This window comes from Tenebrio molitor, chromosome 1 (assembly GCF_963966145.1).
Source record: "Tenebrio molitor chromosome 1, icTenMoli1.1, whole genome shotgun sequence".
NCBI lineage: Eukaryota > Metazoa > Arthropoda > Insecta > Coleoptera > Tenebrionidae > Tenebrio > Tenebrio molitor.
Window position 1 is genome coordinate 5,244,313 of NC_091046.1, and position 17,437 is coordinate 5,261,749.

The window sequence follows — 17,437 nt, forward strand, 5'->3', positions numbered from 1 at the left end:
CAATGAACAATGAAAATTTGGAAGTGACAGTTGACTGTTTCTTGCTCGCTCCGCTAAACTCCCGAGATTTCAGCTCGCTACGAACGATTTTAGCGTGATGCGAACGATTTTACCGTGTCGCATGAAACTAATTCACTGCCCGGGAGTAAAATGTAGGTATGTGGTGCGCCTAAAGAAGTTTTCACTTGAAAAAGTAGCATAAATGAACCAAGAGAGTGTAGAGAATAAAATAAAAGAGTAAGATATTACTGAACAAGCTTTCTATATTCCAATCGTAACTGTGGACCACATTACCAACTTAATTTAGTTTGGTAATCTATACATCTGACCTGGAACCTCCCTGACATATACGAGTAAAATATTCCGAATATAAAATAAACAATTTCAGATTCTTCCAGTTTCATTATAAATAAAATCCTGCTCCGCCACGGCCCATTACAATCACCCACAAAAGAAATTCTAATTTCCTGAAGTATTAAATTTTTCTTTTACTAATGGACTATTTCGGCCGCAACAAAGCACGTTCCGTATCGATCAAATTCCGCGTGCAAATAAATAGTGATGCAGTTCATCGAAAACAAGCCGATTTTGCAACAAAAACTAACCCCGTACGGTTCACGACAAATAATCGCTAATAATTGCGCCAAAATTTTCATATCAGGTTTAACATTCAGCACGCGAAACCAATTTGTTCCATATAATTTTATGCTAATTGGAAAATTATTAAATCAACGGATCCTCGCTCGAAAATCGACACTGGCAATGAATTTTTACGCGCGATTGGACTGGATCTATAGGTGTCCCGCATGTAATTCCAATACGGAAACCAAGATCTGCATGCAGCAAACTTTTTTCTTTATTATCTAGTCAAAAAAAATGCGGAGGGACGTCGTGTCGGGGAAAGTGATATTGGATAAATCAAGACAAATTTCTTTTGTTGGGCCCTTTTAATATAAATATGTATATACCCTGGAGCCGGGCCAATCTTTTGATTTGATTCATACGATCGCTCTCATGTGACTCTCCAGATAACAACATCTACGTCAAACCCCACCTCTAACAACTCTAAACACTGTCCAAATTACGATTCTACACAAATTAATAGATTTTTAAAATAGATCCTATCAGGCGTGCACATAAAAAGCACAGCCGTCCTGCTGCGAACGCCACCTTCGATGTTTCGCCTGACTTGCACTTTTCGAAATCCGATAAAATTAACATAGCGTAACGTAAACACGTGTCGCTACGCGACGACTATACAGCGTGGTCCACAAATAAAAAAACTACGTTCGTAGCACCGGTTGCATAGCTTCACCTTGACTCGCTATTTTTAGCGCCACCTATTAATCACATTACCTCTTTAAAACGGGGCGTCGAAGGACGAATTAATTCCTGCGACCTGCGATTCGCGATTCGCTCGCTCCTTATCACCGCGCTCATAATTCCAGTTTAATAATAGAACGTGCCGAGTGTCGCTAAAAAATGGCAGCAGCAACAATGTGGCACCTGCGATATGCGCAAATCGATTCGAACCTCTATGGCAGAATGTATGGAAATAACTTTATGTTTATTCAAACACACCAGAATGAAACTAAAAACATTTCATAAGCAAATACGTGGCGAATATAAATTCGTTCCTTTCAAATGAAAATGTGCTTAGAACTTTCCACTTTGTAGGGGATTATTTCCTGAACTTAACCGCGGCCCCTCTCTTGCATTTCCTTTGTGCCCATAAATAACTCACTAAAATAATGTCTATACAGAGAACTCGACGATTGTCTGGAATTTTAACGACGGAAACTTGTCCCGACTTCTTTGAAACAAATTGTACCAGTCCAACTAGAGAAGCTCGAACATTGACAGTACCGGCGCGGATCTGAAGAAATAAAGCGCTTAGAGTGTCAACCCGTCCGGACACGTCAAGATTGTCTCGTCGAAATTCCTGCAAATCAGCAGGACCGGAATTTTTTAGCACAACGTTCTAATTGGTTGTCACGAATTAACAATGTGACAAATTCGTCGAGTGGCAGGACAGGGCCGGATTGATTTCCCGATTAATCATTCATGTCCTGAAAAATCGAAAATGTGCGTCGCGATCAATTCGCCGATAAATATTTGTTTCTCGTGCTAAATGGTGGCACGAACGTATACACATAAATGATTCCAGATACCTTTCATTCCGGTAATATTTCCATCGATCGGCTCGCTGACAGTTTTGATTAGAGGTCGTCCAGACGATTACCACAGAATTTTAACGCAACAACAACTCAATTTAAAAATAGTTATTTAAAAAACGGACAAGTTAGTGACGAGCCAATTGCAAAATCTGCAGACACTTCCTTGGACTTAATTAGAAAAATTCCGGGCCACGAACGACAAGCTCCGGTTTTACGTGACGGCGGTTGGAATTCGCCGAGCTTAAAACAACACAAAACAACGTAGAAATAATATTCGCAGTTTCCGGTATTTTTATCCCATCCGGTTAATTTTATCTGGGCGGAACAACAAAAAATTTAATTCGGTTTACGAGCGTGCACATCTCCCCAATCGATAAAATTTTGGATATTGGCCATAACTTCGGCGGGACCCCTTTTAATTGCCACGTACAACGACGTAAATTCCGTTTGTCTCGATAATAATCCGGAGCGAGTCGGGTCCCTGGATAAAATTTTATTACTCCGAACGACACTCTCACAATCTCTTTGCGGATGCCAATTATGTTGTTGCATTTCGTTCCTCTAATTAATGCATTTCGACGCCTCGCTCTTTTTCCTCCAAGTGAATACCGTTCTGTCAGGTACTGGCATACTTGCGTTCTATTCAGTTTCCTGTGGGGGCGGTCCTGACACCCGAAAGCGATACCTTAGAATTCCTGCTGTTCGTCTTACGTAACGACCGGTTGTGTGGGTATTATTTTAAATCCGGCCCAAGTGACGGTTTACTCTGTCCCTCTGCATCGATCCAAGACATAAATAGTGAAACTTTAATGTTCATAAAATTTTTAATTCCGCCATAAAAACTTGATTGATGATAAGTATATCTAATGGAAACGGCATCAGCATTAATTATGGATCCCGATAAATCAAAAGAAAGTTCGCTGCGGGGTTCGTTTGGGCGAGAAGTGCATGGGCGGGGCCCCGATTACATTGTAGTCCCGTAGACTCGCCACCACGTGACGTCCCTTTCTGCATTCCGTGCACCTCCCGCTGATTGGTCATGCAACCGGCTCAAATATTAATTAGTGTGCGGGTCGTAAACATCATTATCTTGAAAAAATGACAACGACGAGATCAATAGACGCGACAAAAAGGTCTTCGATGCGGACGCGTTAATTATAAACTAACCGCACACGCGCGCCCCCGACCCTCCGGCATAAAATTATTAACACCCAATTCACAAAAGTACCGCGGTTTAACGAAAAAATCTAAAATTCATGCCGGTGCCAGACGGGAATCCGGTCTGATTTTTTGCGAGACGATGTTTCCACTTGGTTCGTCAAACATTGTGAAGGACCTCCGAAAGGGCAGATGCATCCCGGGTTGACCTATTCGCGCGTCGTTATCAATATTGATGTGGCGGCGGCGGCGGCGAATTTAAATTGATTCCTCTCGCTCGTTATTTGCGGAACGGGGACAATTATCACTCGGATCGCAATATTTTTTACTTGTGGAGGGAACGGCCAATGGGGAGGACTGCTAGAACTCCAGTCGTAATGTTGCACGAGTTATCGACAGCTGTTGGGGAAACTTCAGACTTTTGACATTCAAGTCTGGCCGGTCCGAATCAATTACCGAAACTTTTTCGCCGGTTCAGGTTCATTCACACGAGCCAACGACTCGGCTGAAAACAACGCAAGTTTGGAAAATTTATTGAAAATCTGTTTTTTTGTGTCGTGGCGAAGGGAGAAAGAAAAAAAAAATAAAGTGAATGGAAGAGATGTAAAATGAACCAAGACAAGAGGATTTAGGCATCAGGAAAATAAGTTAGAGGTGTTGGATTCTCTCATGGGCTGTGACCTTAGAAATATCTGCGCGAAGGCGGAGCGGTAAATCAGTGAAAAATCTGTAAATGAAAACCTCGACTCCTTTCAAATTGAAACATGTACGGTCGGTGGACAAATAAAACTGGGACACTTAAAATTTAATCTATGTAAATCAGATCATTGAATTGTCAATATATTTGTCAGTGTCTATATAATATGTCATACCAAAGTTAACCTATTTGTGATAATGCCGTAATTAAACGATGCAAATTTGTAAATTTTGACTTATGTGAATGTCATTTTTGTCCCAGTTTTATTTGTCCATCGACTGTACATACAAATAGACGAAAGAGAGAGACGAAATTAACGTAACGAATGACGATGTTTTCCGGTCGGTTTGTAGTGCCTACTTGAGACCGATATTCGTCATTTGCGCGGACATGACTCATAGCCCACGAGAAAATCCAACACCTCAAAAATGTATGCTTCTGGAGGCATGTACAGAATAGAAGAAAATGAGAAGCTTCAAGAGGAGACAGATGTGCGAGAGAATCTAAACGAGTAGGAAAATATCTAAAATTAATCTTAGAAGAAAAGAAAACAGGAAATAGGTTAAGTGTGGATGCAAGAAGGAAAATTAGGGTGATGTTAATAGTATCTATAGTATATTAATAGATGAAGAAGAAAAAAGATGGATGGTGGTGAAAATAGAGAAATAAAATATGATACTGGATAACAAATGAGCCAAATGTGAAATAGATCATGAGAATGTAAAAGACAAGCGGTTCCGAGGGGATGGGAAATATGTAAAAAAAAATTATTAAAAGACGTAAGAGTAGAAAAAATACTTTCAAATATTAAACAATGATAAGTAAAATCTGTTTTTTTTTTTAGAAAAGACCATGAGCTTATTCACATAGTTGTGGCGAGTGGGTGAAAATTCCTTTCAGGACTGTCAGTAGGGTAACCGATGCCCCTGCTTATCAAGGTCGGCAGGCGCTGGCCATTAAGGGTTGGCAAAGGTTAATGTTGGGTCTTCTAAGAGCAATGTTTAATCTAAAGTATAACGATTCCCACCAGAAATGCCAAATATTTGAGACAACAATAGAAAATTTCCCTTAATAAATTTAGTCCAATCAGATTGCTGCCAAATTTGAATTTCAGGCAATAACAAGCGCATGACAGAGGTAATTAAATTAATGCACAAGTGCAATTATCGAGTGTTACAGTAGTGCTTCTGAAATTCAAATTTGGCAGCGATGTGAGTGGACTAAATTTTTTAAAAGCACAACATTTATTCATAATTTATTTTCCAGTGAGTTTCCAGCGAATAAGTGTGTCAAAATGTCATCCCTGCATGTCCTTCATTCATTCATTTATTATATCTCTCATCAAATATAAACTCGTGATGTAATTAATAATCGATGACATGACTCGTGAAACTGGAGCAGCAACTCGTCCTACGAACTCGTTGATCCTGCAGCTTGGTTTCATTCCTAGACATAATCAACAATAATCCTACCAATTGATATACTATTGGGTGATTCAAAATGATTGTGGCCAAGTATGGCAACTATGTACGAAAATTTATGTGGCAACTGTGTGGGTAGGGTAGAGTTGACATTTCTTTGACAGTTCATACGCGTGCAACTTTGAAAGTTGTCAAATAAATGTGCAATGAAATTAAAAAAATCAAATGCTTATGAAATGTCATACAAATATTAACTCTACCCCATTCACACACTTGCCACATAAATTTTCGTACATAGTTGCCATGCTTGGCCACAATCATTTTGAATCACCCAATACTATTACAGCTGAATATATTCAGATTAGAAATCATAAAAATATGTATAATGTAGTTGATTCCAGCGAGGAAATAAATTAAAATATTTATGCTGTTAAATTGTTGCAATGAACTGATAATTTCCGTGTCCATCAATGTCCGTGTTACCGCATTCGTTATCGAATGAATTTTCTCCGGAACATGCAAGTTATCTAATTTAATTTTAAATTGTTTGGGGGTTAATTTGTATAAAATTTACAAACGGGAACTGATGACCTTTTAACGCCACAAAAGCTCCGCATATTCAAAATTATTTAGGAAATGAGGTTCAAATTTAAATTTACAACGATATTTTAATTAGGATCAAAGTTCTAAACCAAACATATTTTGCTAAAGGTTTGCTCCCCATTTTTGCTGAAAGGAAAATACACTCTACGCAGAAACATTGTATCTATCGGGTGTTCATTTCAATTTCCGGTCACAGTTGACATTGTGAACGCACCACTCGTGTAAAAATACAAACAACGGTAAGATTTAAACAGCTGATCCCTAATCCGTAGTACGTTCACAATAGACTCTTCAACGCCAACTTTGACTGGAAATTTAAATGAACAGCCGATATGAACTGCTTATTTAAGTATATATTAAAAAAATAGGTCAACTGCATTATCCTTACGAGTTCTCTTTGAATAAATCCCATGAAAATGTGTCACAATTTTTTTTCAGTTATACGATCATAATAGTATACATATTATGATACGAGTGTTATAAGAAGCATTTTATCGCACGCACGGGTTTAGAGCACAACGAGCGTAACGAGGAGTGCCCTAAAGGAGCAAGTGCGATAAAATGCCTTATAAACGAGATGTCATACAGTATTTTTTCTACTTTACCACTTTTTCAACGAAAAAAAAAATTGAATAATAAAGTTGAAGGATTCCACCCAAGGTCACGTCTGCGGTCTGCCGCGACACCACAGTATCCGTCAACATTAAAAAATTAAATTTCACTGTTTTTAGTATTATTATTATATCACGCCTTTTCCTATTACGATACGCAAAACAGTATCGTAATAGCATCAGTACGAACGCAAAGTAGAAAAAAATATTTACGTGAATATTACATAAAGTAACATGACGAAAGCAACCACACAACATCGCTAATAATTATTATAATTATTTTACCGAACAGGAGCGGGTTAATATGTAAACTATTAATTATTAGTTTTGAAAACAAACTTGAATTTAATGGCTCGTACGTCGTTAGTGAACTTGTAATATTAACTAAAACTTGAAATGCTTATTAAAAATTTTAGTTCGCCAAATAATATTCGATCGTCTCTTCTAATGAAGGTGTCTGCACAAAGTTCTTGGCGGCTGAACCCACCCCATCACACGATATGACCAATTTCACCATTTGAATCGAGCCCAAAAAACTGGGTCAAGCTTATAGCAACAATGTTTAAACGTTTATCGACTAATACAATAACTATTTTTAGTATGTTAAGTCCGCTAAATCAGGGTGGAGGTGCAGGGGTGGCTGTACGTTCTATTTAATCTGGCGGGATAACCGGTAGATCAAGGCGGGTGAATTTATTTTATCCTTTAATGTTATCTTACGGCCCCTAGTTCTCACCTGGCCGGGAGCGGCTGCCTCCACCCCCGCCGACGAATAAAACCGAAAAATATTGAAAACGTAAAAGACGACCCTCGGAAAAAAAAGTTCATATTGCAAGTTTTACGAGATTTGCGCAACCGGAGAAAATTTCGCCGCAACCGTAACCACCTGTGATGACGAATCCGGGTCGATCGCCTAACAGGTAGATCCTGAAACCGCCACACTCGTAAAAATTAAATATTCGTCGTGACAAGTACGTATTATGCGTCGCGGGGGTCGTTCGGGTCACTAATCGAAGGATTGAATTCCGTAAATAGAAAGTGACCTTTAAATATCGCGCCGAAATATATTCAAAAATGGAATAAAATTGTGAATAATGCACCGGCAGGAACAATGGAATTTTATATGGCGCTGGACGAAGGAAGACGGGGGCGGCGTCGGTAATTATTTTCCGATAATCTATTAGAGGGGCGTTTTTGATACGGGGTGGCCTAATCTGGTTTTTAATATGCGGCCCAACATGCGTAAAGCGCTCCATCCGAACGCGCGGGGGTGACTTTTTGAATAATGAATTTTTTCGGCGGTGAGATTTGTGCGGCGGCGGTTCGATTAATAATTTTAATTAGACGGGTTCGAGTGTCGGTGCGGGGGGCCCAATTACCCGAGAGTTTTTCGCCTAATCGTCGTATCTCGTGCTGGTCTCTGGGACTATTTACCTTAATTTCGCTGTAAAATCAATTAAAAGATAGGAAACGACATCGTCTCTAATTGGGGCACATTTCACCACCGAACTGAACAAATACCGGCCGACAACTACAACAAACTCGTCCGATCAATTCTTTTTATTAACTTTCGCCGCGCTATCGATCCCGGACTTTCGACGCTTCGATCCGGACGACCGGAAAAATCTGCGAAAGCTCACTTCGAATTACGCGCGGCGACACAACTCGCGAATCCTCCGCACCCGCCGAACTTGCCAAAGAGGAGGAAAAGAATTCGTATGAGTGACATCGAAGCTGGCCGTGATACAATGCAGTATCAGTAGTGGTTGGTAAAGGGGTGACGGAACACCACGAAGTGGTACGATGGTCGACGATCGGCCGCGTGGCCACACTTGACGTATTTGTTTTGTTCTTAAGCGGACTGTTTAACGACAAAAGACGGGCGTTTTTTGGGGAAGTGCCAGCTTTTCGGGCCATGCGGCAACGATCCCGCCTCCCGCGGGGGAGGTTTTTGGGGGTCGCGGCGCCAACACGACGGTCACAATGGCTCTTATCGATTGCATTAATATTTATTTTAACGTATTTAAGAGTCGTTGTACTTTGAGACGCTCCCGTTTAATATCACCGCACGACTTCCTCCAGTCGTTCACCACTTCCGCTAAACCTCCCCTCCCCTGCTTCCCCTCAAATTCACATCCGGACAACATTTCCCTGATAATCTGTTAATTCGTTTCGTCCGTTTTGATGCTTGCGCCGGTGTGACCGCAGCCTAATGACGCCGCTTTTTTGTCGTTGTGGTCGCAGCCTTAGTTTTCACGTGTCTTCGATCAGATAAGAATGGGGGTGGTTATCTGCTGTCACTTTCCGGGTGCACGTTTCGAAGCGGCGACGCTCTCTTGTATTATGTAACGTGTTAATTTTAGTTTAATGTAGTTTTAATTGAACTTATTCACTAACGTTATCATCTGTCACCTATTATTTGCTTTGCTCACAAAAACACAAGATTAATGATGATAAATTGAAAGCAGTTGACAGTCAGACTAAATTTTTCCTGTGAAAATTATCGCTCTGAGATCTCCGAGAAAAAGTGGCATTTTCAGATGAAAACTGTTACATTCCCGTTTTCCGAAAATACGTTTCGATTTCTTTGTAGGAGAATCTACCAGGAATCCTGCGATGACACATTTGATGATGTTTACGAAGAATCCTTCGATGAAATTACTAAATGAGTGGCCTTAACTATTCAAAGAAATAAATACTTATTGATTCTAGCATGCACGAAAAATAAATCAATTGCTTCGGCTGAAAACCACACACACACACACACGATATTTCATAAAGATCTTTGTAATTCCATAGTAAATATGTGTCGTCTGTCAATATTTTACAAAAGTCGACACCAGTCCATAATAAATTAATGTCGCGTTGACCACAATCCATAAATCCGGGAATTTATACGGCGATCGTTAAAATAGTAAAACAAAAATAAGCTATTCTCCATCACGACGTATTAAGAGATAGTTTCTCTTTTCTTGGACGAGATTTTTATAACTGACATAACAAGGCAATAAATTGATATGGCTTAGCGATAAATCTGATGGCAATTTAGCAAAAATCGACGCTTCGAGAGGAAAAGATGTGGGTTTCGGCGAGTCTCTCTTTTGGACAAGAACGACAGAAATAATGATAGAATAGAAAAAACCAAATTTTATTTACAAGTCACTCACGTGTGTCGTCGACCTTGCGTCCTTCACGTTTTTTTTTTAAATTTGTCAACAGAGAAAATTTTATAGACCTCTAAATGTCCACATAACAGTCAAACGTATTTTTATCGATGCATCTAAATGTCAAAAAATTTAATGTGATTTTGAATTACAAACAGCGAGCGCCAAAAGTTTGGAATAATGTAAATATTTTCTTTCTCCTAGAGCTTATCAAAAATAGTTCGGAGAGGTCAAATTCATTTTTTAAAAGAAACATTCTTCGTTAATTTTCATTTTCCAATACTTACGGTAACGCGTAAAAACGTCATCGCCAGTTTTTTTTAAATGCCAACCCTAATTTTTTTTTGCAAATTTGGACTATTAAATTTTGATTTGTGCGCCCGTGTACGATGTACCTTTGGACTGATGGTTCCTGACATATCAAATTTTAAAAGTGAAAACAGGGTGCCAGTGAAATTCCAATTTTACGTCTATGGCTGAATTTCCATCTCGGCAATAGTATATTTCAAACCAAGGTAAGAAAGTGCTTTCTTGCAGACCGCAGGCAAAGATTATAAACAGAGCCGTAGGCGAGGTTTGTAAGTGCCTAAGGTCTGCAAGGGCACTTTTTTAACAAGGTTTGAATAGTATTTTTTCCCTACCGGCATAACTTCGTTGAAAAAAGCCAAAAAAGTTGGTTATATTCCTGATTAAAACGAAAATTTTGAGAATTGAATAGTAGACTGGGTTATTTGTTTAATTATTTGTCATCACATTTGAAGATTTGACGTTTGTTCGAAAATTTGAAATAAACAGGGTAAAGTAATCTACCTACCTAGCTTATCTGTTTATTTTCCAGATTATATGATTGATCTACCAACTTGCTTTATTGAATTGGCTTTCATTTATCAATAACTTATTTCACTTTTGACACTTTTGACATTTGTACAGTGTGGAATAAAATGATTTATATCTAGTTACCTTTGGAATTTTTGCACATATAAATTTTCCTGTACCGCTCTACTTTTTTTTTGAAGTGCCGAACTATTAGTTCTGTCAATAAATGTCATCAATCGAATTGACAATTGTGACAATTTACTAAATTGAATTAACAAATGTTGGTGGCCACTTTCAACACTACCTGTGACTTGCTTTTGTTAGCTCCTTTTTAATTTCAATCTCTACTTTGCATTCATATCATCCCTTCGCAATAAATCACATTTGGAATTTTGGAATATTTTGAGGTTAGGCTTTCTTTTTTTTGTAGATCGGCATTTCATATTTTTACAAGGGTAATGCAAAGGTAACTAGATGTAAATCATTTTATTCCATACTGTATTTTGGTACAGTTTTACCATAAAGATTTCATGATTAACTTTCTTACCTTAGCGAGAAGGTTGAATTTTCTCACCTCAAATGAGGTATCCACAGCCTACGTTTCTAACCGGTAGGGAAAAAAAAATTGGATGACAAAAATTACAAATTAAAATAACGTCCACAGTGCACATTTTTGTTAATTAATTGATTAATGGAATGATTCTTACTTTGTTGGAGGCAGAATTTTGACAACTTTAAAAAAAATCTTGACAATAATAATTATTAATCAAGCAAGATTTTTTTTTTAATTTATGACACGATACAGCACACAAAAGCACGAAGTTTCGAAAATTTATTGTTCGATCCTGAGGAAGGAAAAAAATTAAGGTGAAGTTGTGGAACTGTTTCTCGACTACGAAGAGTCTAAACCAAGATAACTATGAAGCTAGGTGGCTAGATAGTAAGATTCCGAAGGAAAACGCTTTAGTTGATTTCCAGAATCTACGAAAAAAGCTTTGTACAAATGAGGACCAACAAAGTCATAGGTAGAAATTTCTGACCTGATGATCCAACAAATATTGAAGCAGATTCAATTGATCCAAACTTAGATGATTGTGAAAAGATCGCCGGACTAGACCGTTTGTTAAGGGTCAACCCAATTTTCTTTTCTGTACAGAAAATGATGTCAAAAAAGGAACTCTTTATAGTCTAGGAAAAAATTTTTGAAAGACCCTCTCTCAATCAGAACAAATTACATTAAAATCAAAGACCTGAACATGAGATTCTTGCTTCGAAAAGGATAATGAGAACACTATTCATCACGGATCATGCTCTAAAATGCTCCGAGTAAGAAAGTTGACAGAGAAACATTATCTACATAAACATGTACTTACTTAAATAAAATTGGCCAAAACTTAAAAAGATGATAAATAGGTTATTCGACACTGTCAGAATTTGAGAATTTTCTCCTGTGTGAACGGATTTTGATAAATGTCACCACTTGTCAAAACGAAACGTCAAGCTATTTTAAAGATTTTAAGCGATTTGGAGCCTTTAAGGACTTCGTCGAATAAAAAAAACGTTGTATTCAACTCGTTCGTGTGTAAATTGGGCTTTTTTGGTACTCGTGGGCCTTTAAATCGCTCGTTTCACTCGCGTTTTAAACTGGCCCACTCGTGCCAAAAAACCTCAATTTTCACAAGAACTCGTCAAGTAAACTACTATTATCTACGATCATCAGATAAAAGCTACTTTATTGATGTGAAAGCTCTACTCCAAATTGTCATTTTATCCACCGACAAATTAAAAGAGAGCTCTTATTGGTTTCCAGCCATGGATACAATTGGCAGGATCTTTTATCCATCGGACTTGGACCAATCAAAATTAGAAATTACAGTAACTGCAGCAAGCTAAGGATTTGTTTTGTTATTATTTTTTTTTTTTGTATATTTGATCGTAGATAAAGTATAGCATTATACTCGCAAATGAAGGTTTTTATCCGCTTAAATGATTTTATGCACTCGCCTTCGGCTCGTGCAAGAACCTTCATTTTTGAGGGTTAAAACCTTCTTTCCTTGCTCGTGTAATAATATACAATTAACGCATCCTTTAAAAAGTTGTTTTTTAATCAATATAATGCTTCTAATTATATTTATTGCAAAAAATAAATTCCTCTATTTTACACAGTTTGAGAAACTTTATTTTACACGTTAGATTTAGCACACTTGCACTTAACCAAGCTTTGCTGAATGTCCTACAGAAATAAAGAAATTTCAAATTAAATTTCCGGTGGAATTCTTAAAAGAACTCGAAATGCACTCACTTCAACATGGTGACATTTTTTTTTTTTTACTTTTGTTGGCTCACCTAAGTTACACAATGACAGCAGAAAAATAAGACATCCTTATTCATATTTAAGAATTTTTTTCGTAATAATCGTATTTTATGGCTACAATGAAAAATTACGTACTTATGCATTTTTTTTTGTGGCATTACAACACTCGGTGCGTTCATATGTTGTTCTAACTTATCAAAAAAAGTTATGCTTTACGCACATGTTACATAATAGTAAGTTATTATACAAGTTTTATAAGACGGTATATTGTCGCACGCGCGGGTTTAAAGCACGAGGAGTGTAACAAGTGCGACAAAACGTCTTATTAAACGGGTGTAATACAGTATTTTTTCTACTTTGCTCTGTTAGTTTCATGAAAATTTCTGTTTGAACGAAATTTTATTTCACATGGGGGATTTTTTGTTTATGATGTTTGGGTTGGTACTTTTGTTCTGATTGTTATTGTTTACAAAATGATGTCACTTTTGTAACCAATAAAATAATGACAAAAAAAAGTATCTTAATAGCCTTAATAGAGTCATTTAAAGACGCAAAGTAGAAAAATAACTATGTATTATTAACAAGATACTAAGTCAAACTGTCTGGTGTAACATGAACAAACTACTGCAGAAGTGAAGAAAGATAGAAAGAACGACCGAAAAATAGAATAATAACTTAGAAGGATACAAGTCACATAATGTAATAATATCATATCACAGAATAGAGTAACGTGTTTTTTTTTTGAAGAAAGAATGATGAGAGAAGCTGAATCTGTTATGAATTGCTTCAGTTTAAGAAGAAAGCATCGTAGACACTAGGAACTTTGGTTCCGGTTGACATAAAAAACAACAACCAATACACAAAGACACTTTTGCTCTGTTATTTTTTAAATGAAACCCCCTCGTGTAAAAATAAAAAAAATTAGGGTGCGCCTCCGGGACGCTTTCCACCACTTAATCAGATTTTCAATAACCCTAATGGCAAAGCTACAATACTCGTCCCCACACCGTTGGGACCCCATACTCGCCCCGCATTACCATTCCCAACCCTAAAAATAGAACCAAGCGAGAATTAATTTATTCGTCATAAAACTAGAGATACCATTAAAAAGTAAACACGTCACGTGCCAACCTGATGAAATGTTTTCACCCCGACCGAAAACAATCTCCGATTTATTCTTCCTCCGTCGCGGCAAAACAAGGCATTACAATAATGTTTCATCCCAGCAGAAGCACCAATTTTCTTCGGCAATCGGCAGATGGACCGCAGATTCCGATTAAAATTAAGCGAACGCCTACCCCTGCGTTGAAATCTGGGTCAAAGTGTGTCAAACTATCCGATAAAAAATATGTTACACCCTGGTGGCGGCGCTCCCACCCCAGACAAGATGTCTCTCGTTCTAAGGGATTTATGATGCGCGCCTATAAAAACTTTTTTTTCGCTTTGTTTGATCACGAGAGTGTAATGCAGATGCGTGTTCCTTTTATATTCAGGAGGTTTTTTTCAGGCGGTTTTCAGTCTAAACCTCTCACACTAGACTTCTCGCAGCTATTCGTTAGTTAAAGCTTCCGGTATTCAACTGTTCACTTACTAAATTTCCTTCGACCGGATGGCTGACAGGCGAAATCTCAACTTACCTGAAAAAAAAGAAAAAACCAAATTAAACGCCAGCAAATTTTCCTCGTCACAACACGTACAAACCTGAACGCATTTTTGTAAATTACTACAATTAAAACTAATTTATTCTCTCTTATTTTAATTAGTTGCGGTACTGATTTAACGAAGATTGAGACAGATCTGGAAGGGGTCGACCCACACGATCATTTCGCTGAAAGTGTGCATAAAATGTCATCTACTTGATGAAGATCGTTCACTTAAAGTTAGTTTGGTGAAATTGCTTCGGAATTTTTTGCTCCAGATTGAATCCTTGTAATACCCAGTCTCAAGGGTGCAATTTACGGTACTAACCAAGCGAGAACATACGATAAGGATTTCATTGTTATTGATCGCGAACTTGCCCCAATGCACTAATTCGCTTGTAATGACACGGTAATAAAGCATTAAAATAGTTATTTGTGGATCAAGGCTAAAAAGCGTATCTTTTTCGTCCGAGTCTGAATTTTCTGGCCGAGGCGCAGCCGAGGTTTGAAAACAGGCGAGCACAAAAGGAAGTTTTTGGCAGAGGTGCACATTAAATTTTTTAGGCGACCGCACGAACTACAAACCAAAAGATATATCATTGGAAAAATTACAAATTTATTTTGTATCTACCTTTTTTAAATTGATAAACTTATTAATACATGTTAACAAATAATCGGTTTTGTCGGTTTCCTTGCTAACTTACTAAACAGACCAACAAATGGCGCCACGGTCAGCGTCTGCAAAAGTGCGTCCGAAAAAGAGTTACTTTTCGTCCGCTTGTGAAAATTAGGCGAGACAAAAGGAAGATTTCTTTGTTTTTTCCTGTTGTATGAATGAAACCATCTGAAACGGGTTTCATTGATGGGACGTCTTTGCTACACTATTTTCGGAGCAAAGTAACTGACTGTTTGTTTGAAATAATTCCAAGGCATAAATCTCCGGACCGCACAAAATTCCCACCTCCACTTCGCATGACACTAATAAAACGCTGTTAGTAAACATCGATTTAGCTCGAATCTGCGGATTATTTACGGCTCTTTGCGTTTTGCCCTACAAGAAAAACAGAAGCAACTGTCCGGGGGCCAATATGGCCCGACCTTTAATAACACCGTGTTCATATCGCTTTGTAGTTGAGAAAGGCAATATGGTGGGCAATAAAGACGGTGCCAATTCGTCGTACAAGAACGTTTTATTCGGGCCATTGTCGGCTTCATTCATTTTGGGCTAGTGTTTGCCGGGCGGGAACGCAACGCGAGAGGTCCTGGATCGATCGTATGGTTTAAATTAGGGACATGTCAGAGGGACGCCGAAATCTCTTCGGAAATGCTGAAAAACAACCAGACGGAGTCGATGTATGAAATCCTCGTTTCCCAATTCTCGACTTCTGTCCGGAGATGACACATCGCCGAAAAAACAAATCCGCTCCGGCGAAAGCCGAGATGAAAGAATTGCTAAATCGACCCAAAAAAAAAAAATTATAATGGACTGCTGGACGTTCATAAATTCCGGTTTCTGATCGTTATGCATAACTCTGATATCTCAAATATAATTTTGTTCTGTTTAAATACAACGTTAAAATGCGAATGAATAAGTAAATAATGTTATATCCATTTATTCAAGTAAATATGGAACATAATTATGTTTTTAGAATTTGTGTCTCTAATAGGTCTATTATTGTATTTAATTTGGAGTCGTTTATGGTTATATTAAAGCACTCGTGGTTTAATTGATCTCTAAGAAAATTTTTATCAATATTTCAGTGTACTATTGTCATTTACACCAAAAAACTTCCAATATTAATGTTCAAACTGTACTTTTTAACATCTGTTGCAGATTCCCTAGAATTTGAAGATTTAATTTTTTTATTTAAAAATTAAAAAAAAGGGTGCAAATTCGAAAAAATTACATAAAAAACTCGTTTTATAAGGGCATTGGCGCACTCGTCCCATAGAAAACTTCCCTACGGCTCGTTTTCTACACTTGGGACTCCTGCGCCAAATCAACCCTTGTAAAACTCGTTCTTTAATATACTATTTAGGGCTAGATGCGTTCTAACAATTGCAAATTTTGGAATAATTGGCAAATAATTATGTAGCATTTTGTATCGACTGTCAATTGAAAAACTTGTTGAGAAAGACCATTCTACTTCTGATTCTGATTTTGTATGTTTTTCTTATTTGACAAACTATTGCTCATTGAAGCTTAAGAAAATATTTGCAAATGGCAACTTACTATTGACTGATTTTTTTCAAATGATTATTATTGCCAATTAAATTAGACAACTGGGCATTTTAGAAAAAAATCAATTTCACTAATACTTGTGTGGAAATTTTTGGACGAAATATTTCTTATACAGGGTGTTTTTTTTCTGTTGTGATGGAAACGGAGTCTTGTCAAAAAAGTTACATTGTTATATAGGAAAAATTAAACAATTAAAATTCTCATGGTTACAAAAAAAAATAATCACACAAAGCGACTCGTTTGATAAAAATTGGGGGACAAAAAATCTTGAAAAACTTTTGCGAATTTTGAAAAATGTTATAGAGAAAAGTTTCATAAATTGGCGAGTTCTTCCACTGGTTAAAATTAATACATGAATTTCAGATACACCCTGTATATTATTAGAAAAGAAGTTAATTTTTTTTTACAAAATTCGATGGGAGCAGAAATACTTACTGCAAAAAAAATTGGTAATTTTTCACTTTAACTACTGTGAACAATTACCAAAAATTTAAATAAAAACGAAAGAAAGTGAATTTGTTTTTGTTGCCATTCAGTCACTAACTAATTGTGGTTGATTTCAAAATACAAAAAAAATGGGAAGCTTTTGGGATC

At 37.4% G+C, this 17,437-nt stretch overlaps 1 protein-coding gene across 11 annotated transcripts in view; it reads right to left on the reverse strand.

The window, feature by feature from the left end:
• Sh (Potassium voltage-gated channel protein Shaker) overlaps positions 1 to 17,437 on the reverse strand; it is a 227,652-nt gene that overhangs the window by 52,708 nt on the left and 157,507 nt on the right. For 2 of the 11 annotated variants that reach the window (XM_069051494.1, XM_069051476.1), the window contains exon 1: positions 8,102 to 8,238. The exons of the other annotated variants lie outside the window; for them this stretch is intronic. The gene's annotated coding sequence lies outside the window, so the exon portion shown is untranslated. Of the gene's footprint in view, positions 1 to 8,101; positions 8,239 to 17,437 lie in introns of those variants that run through there. 11 annotated transcript variants of the gene reach the window in all.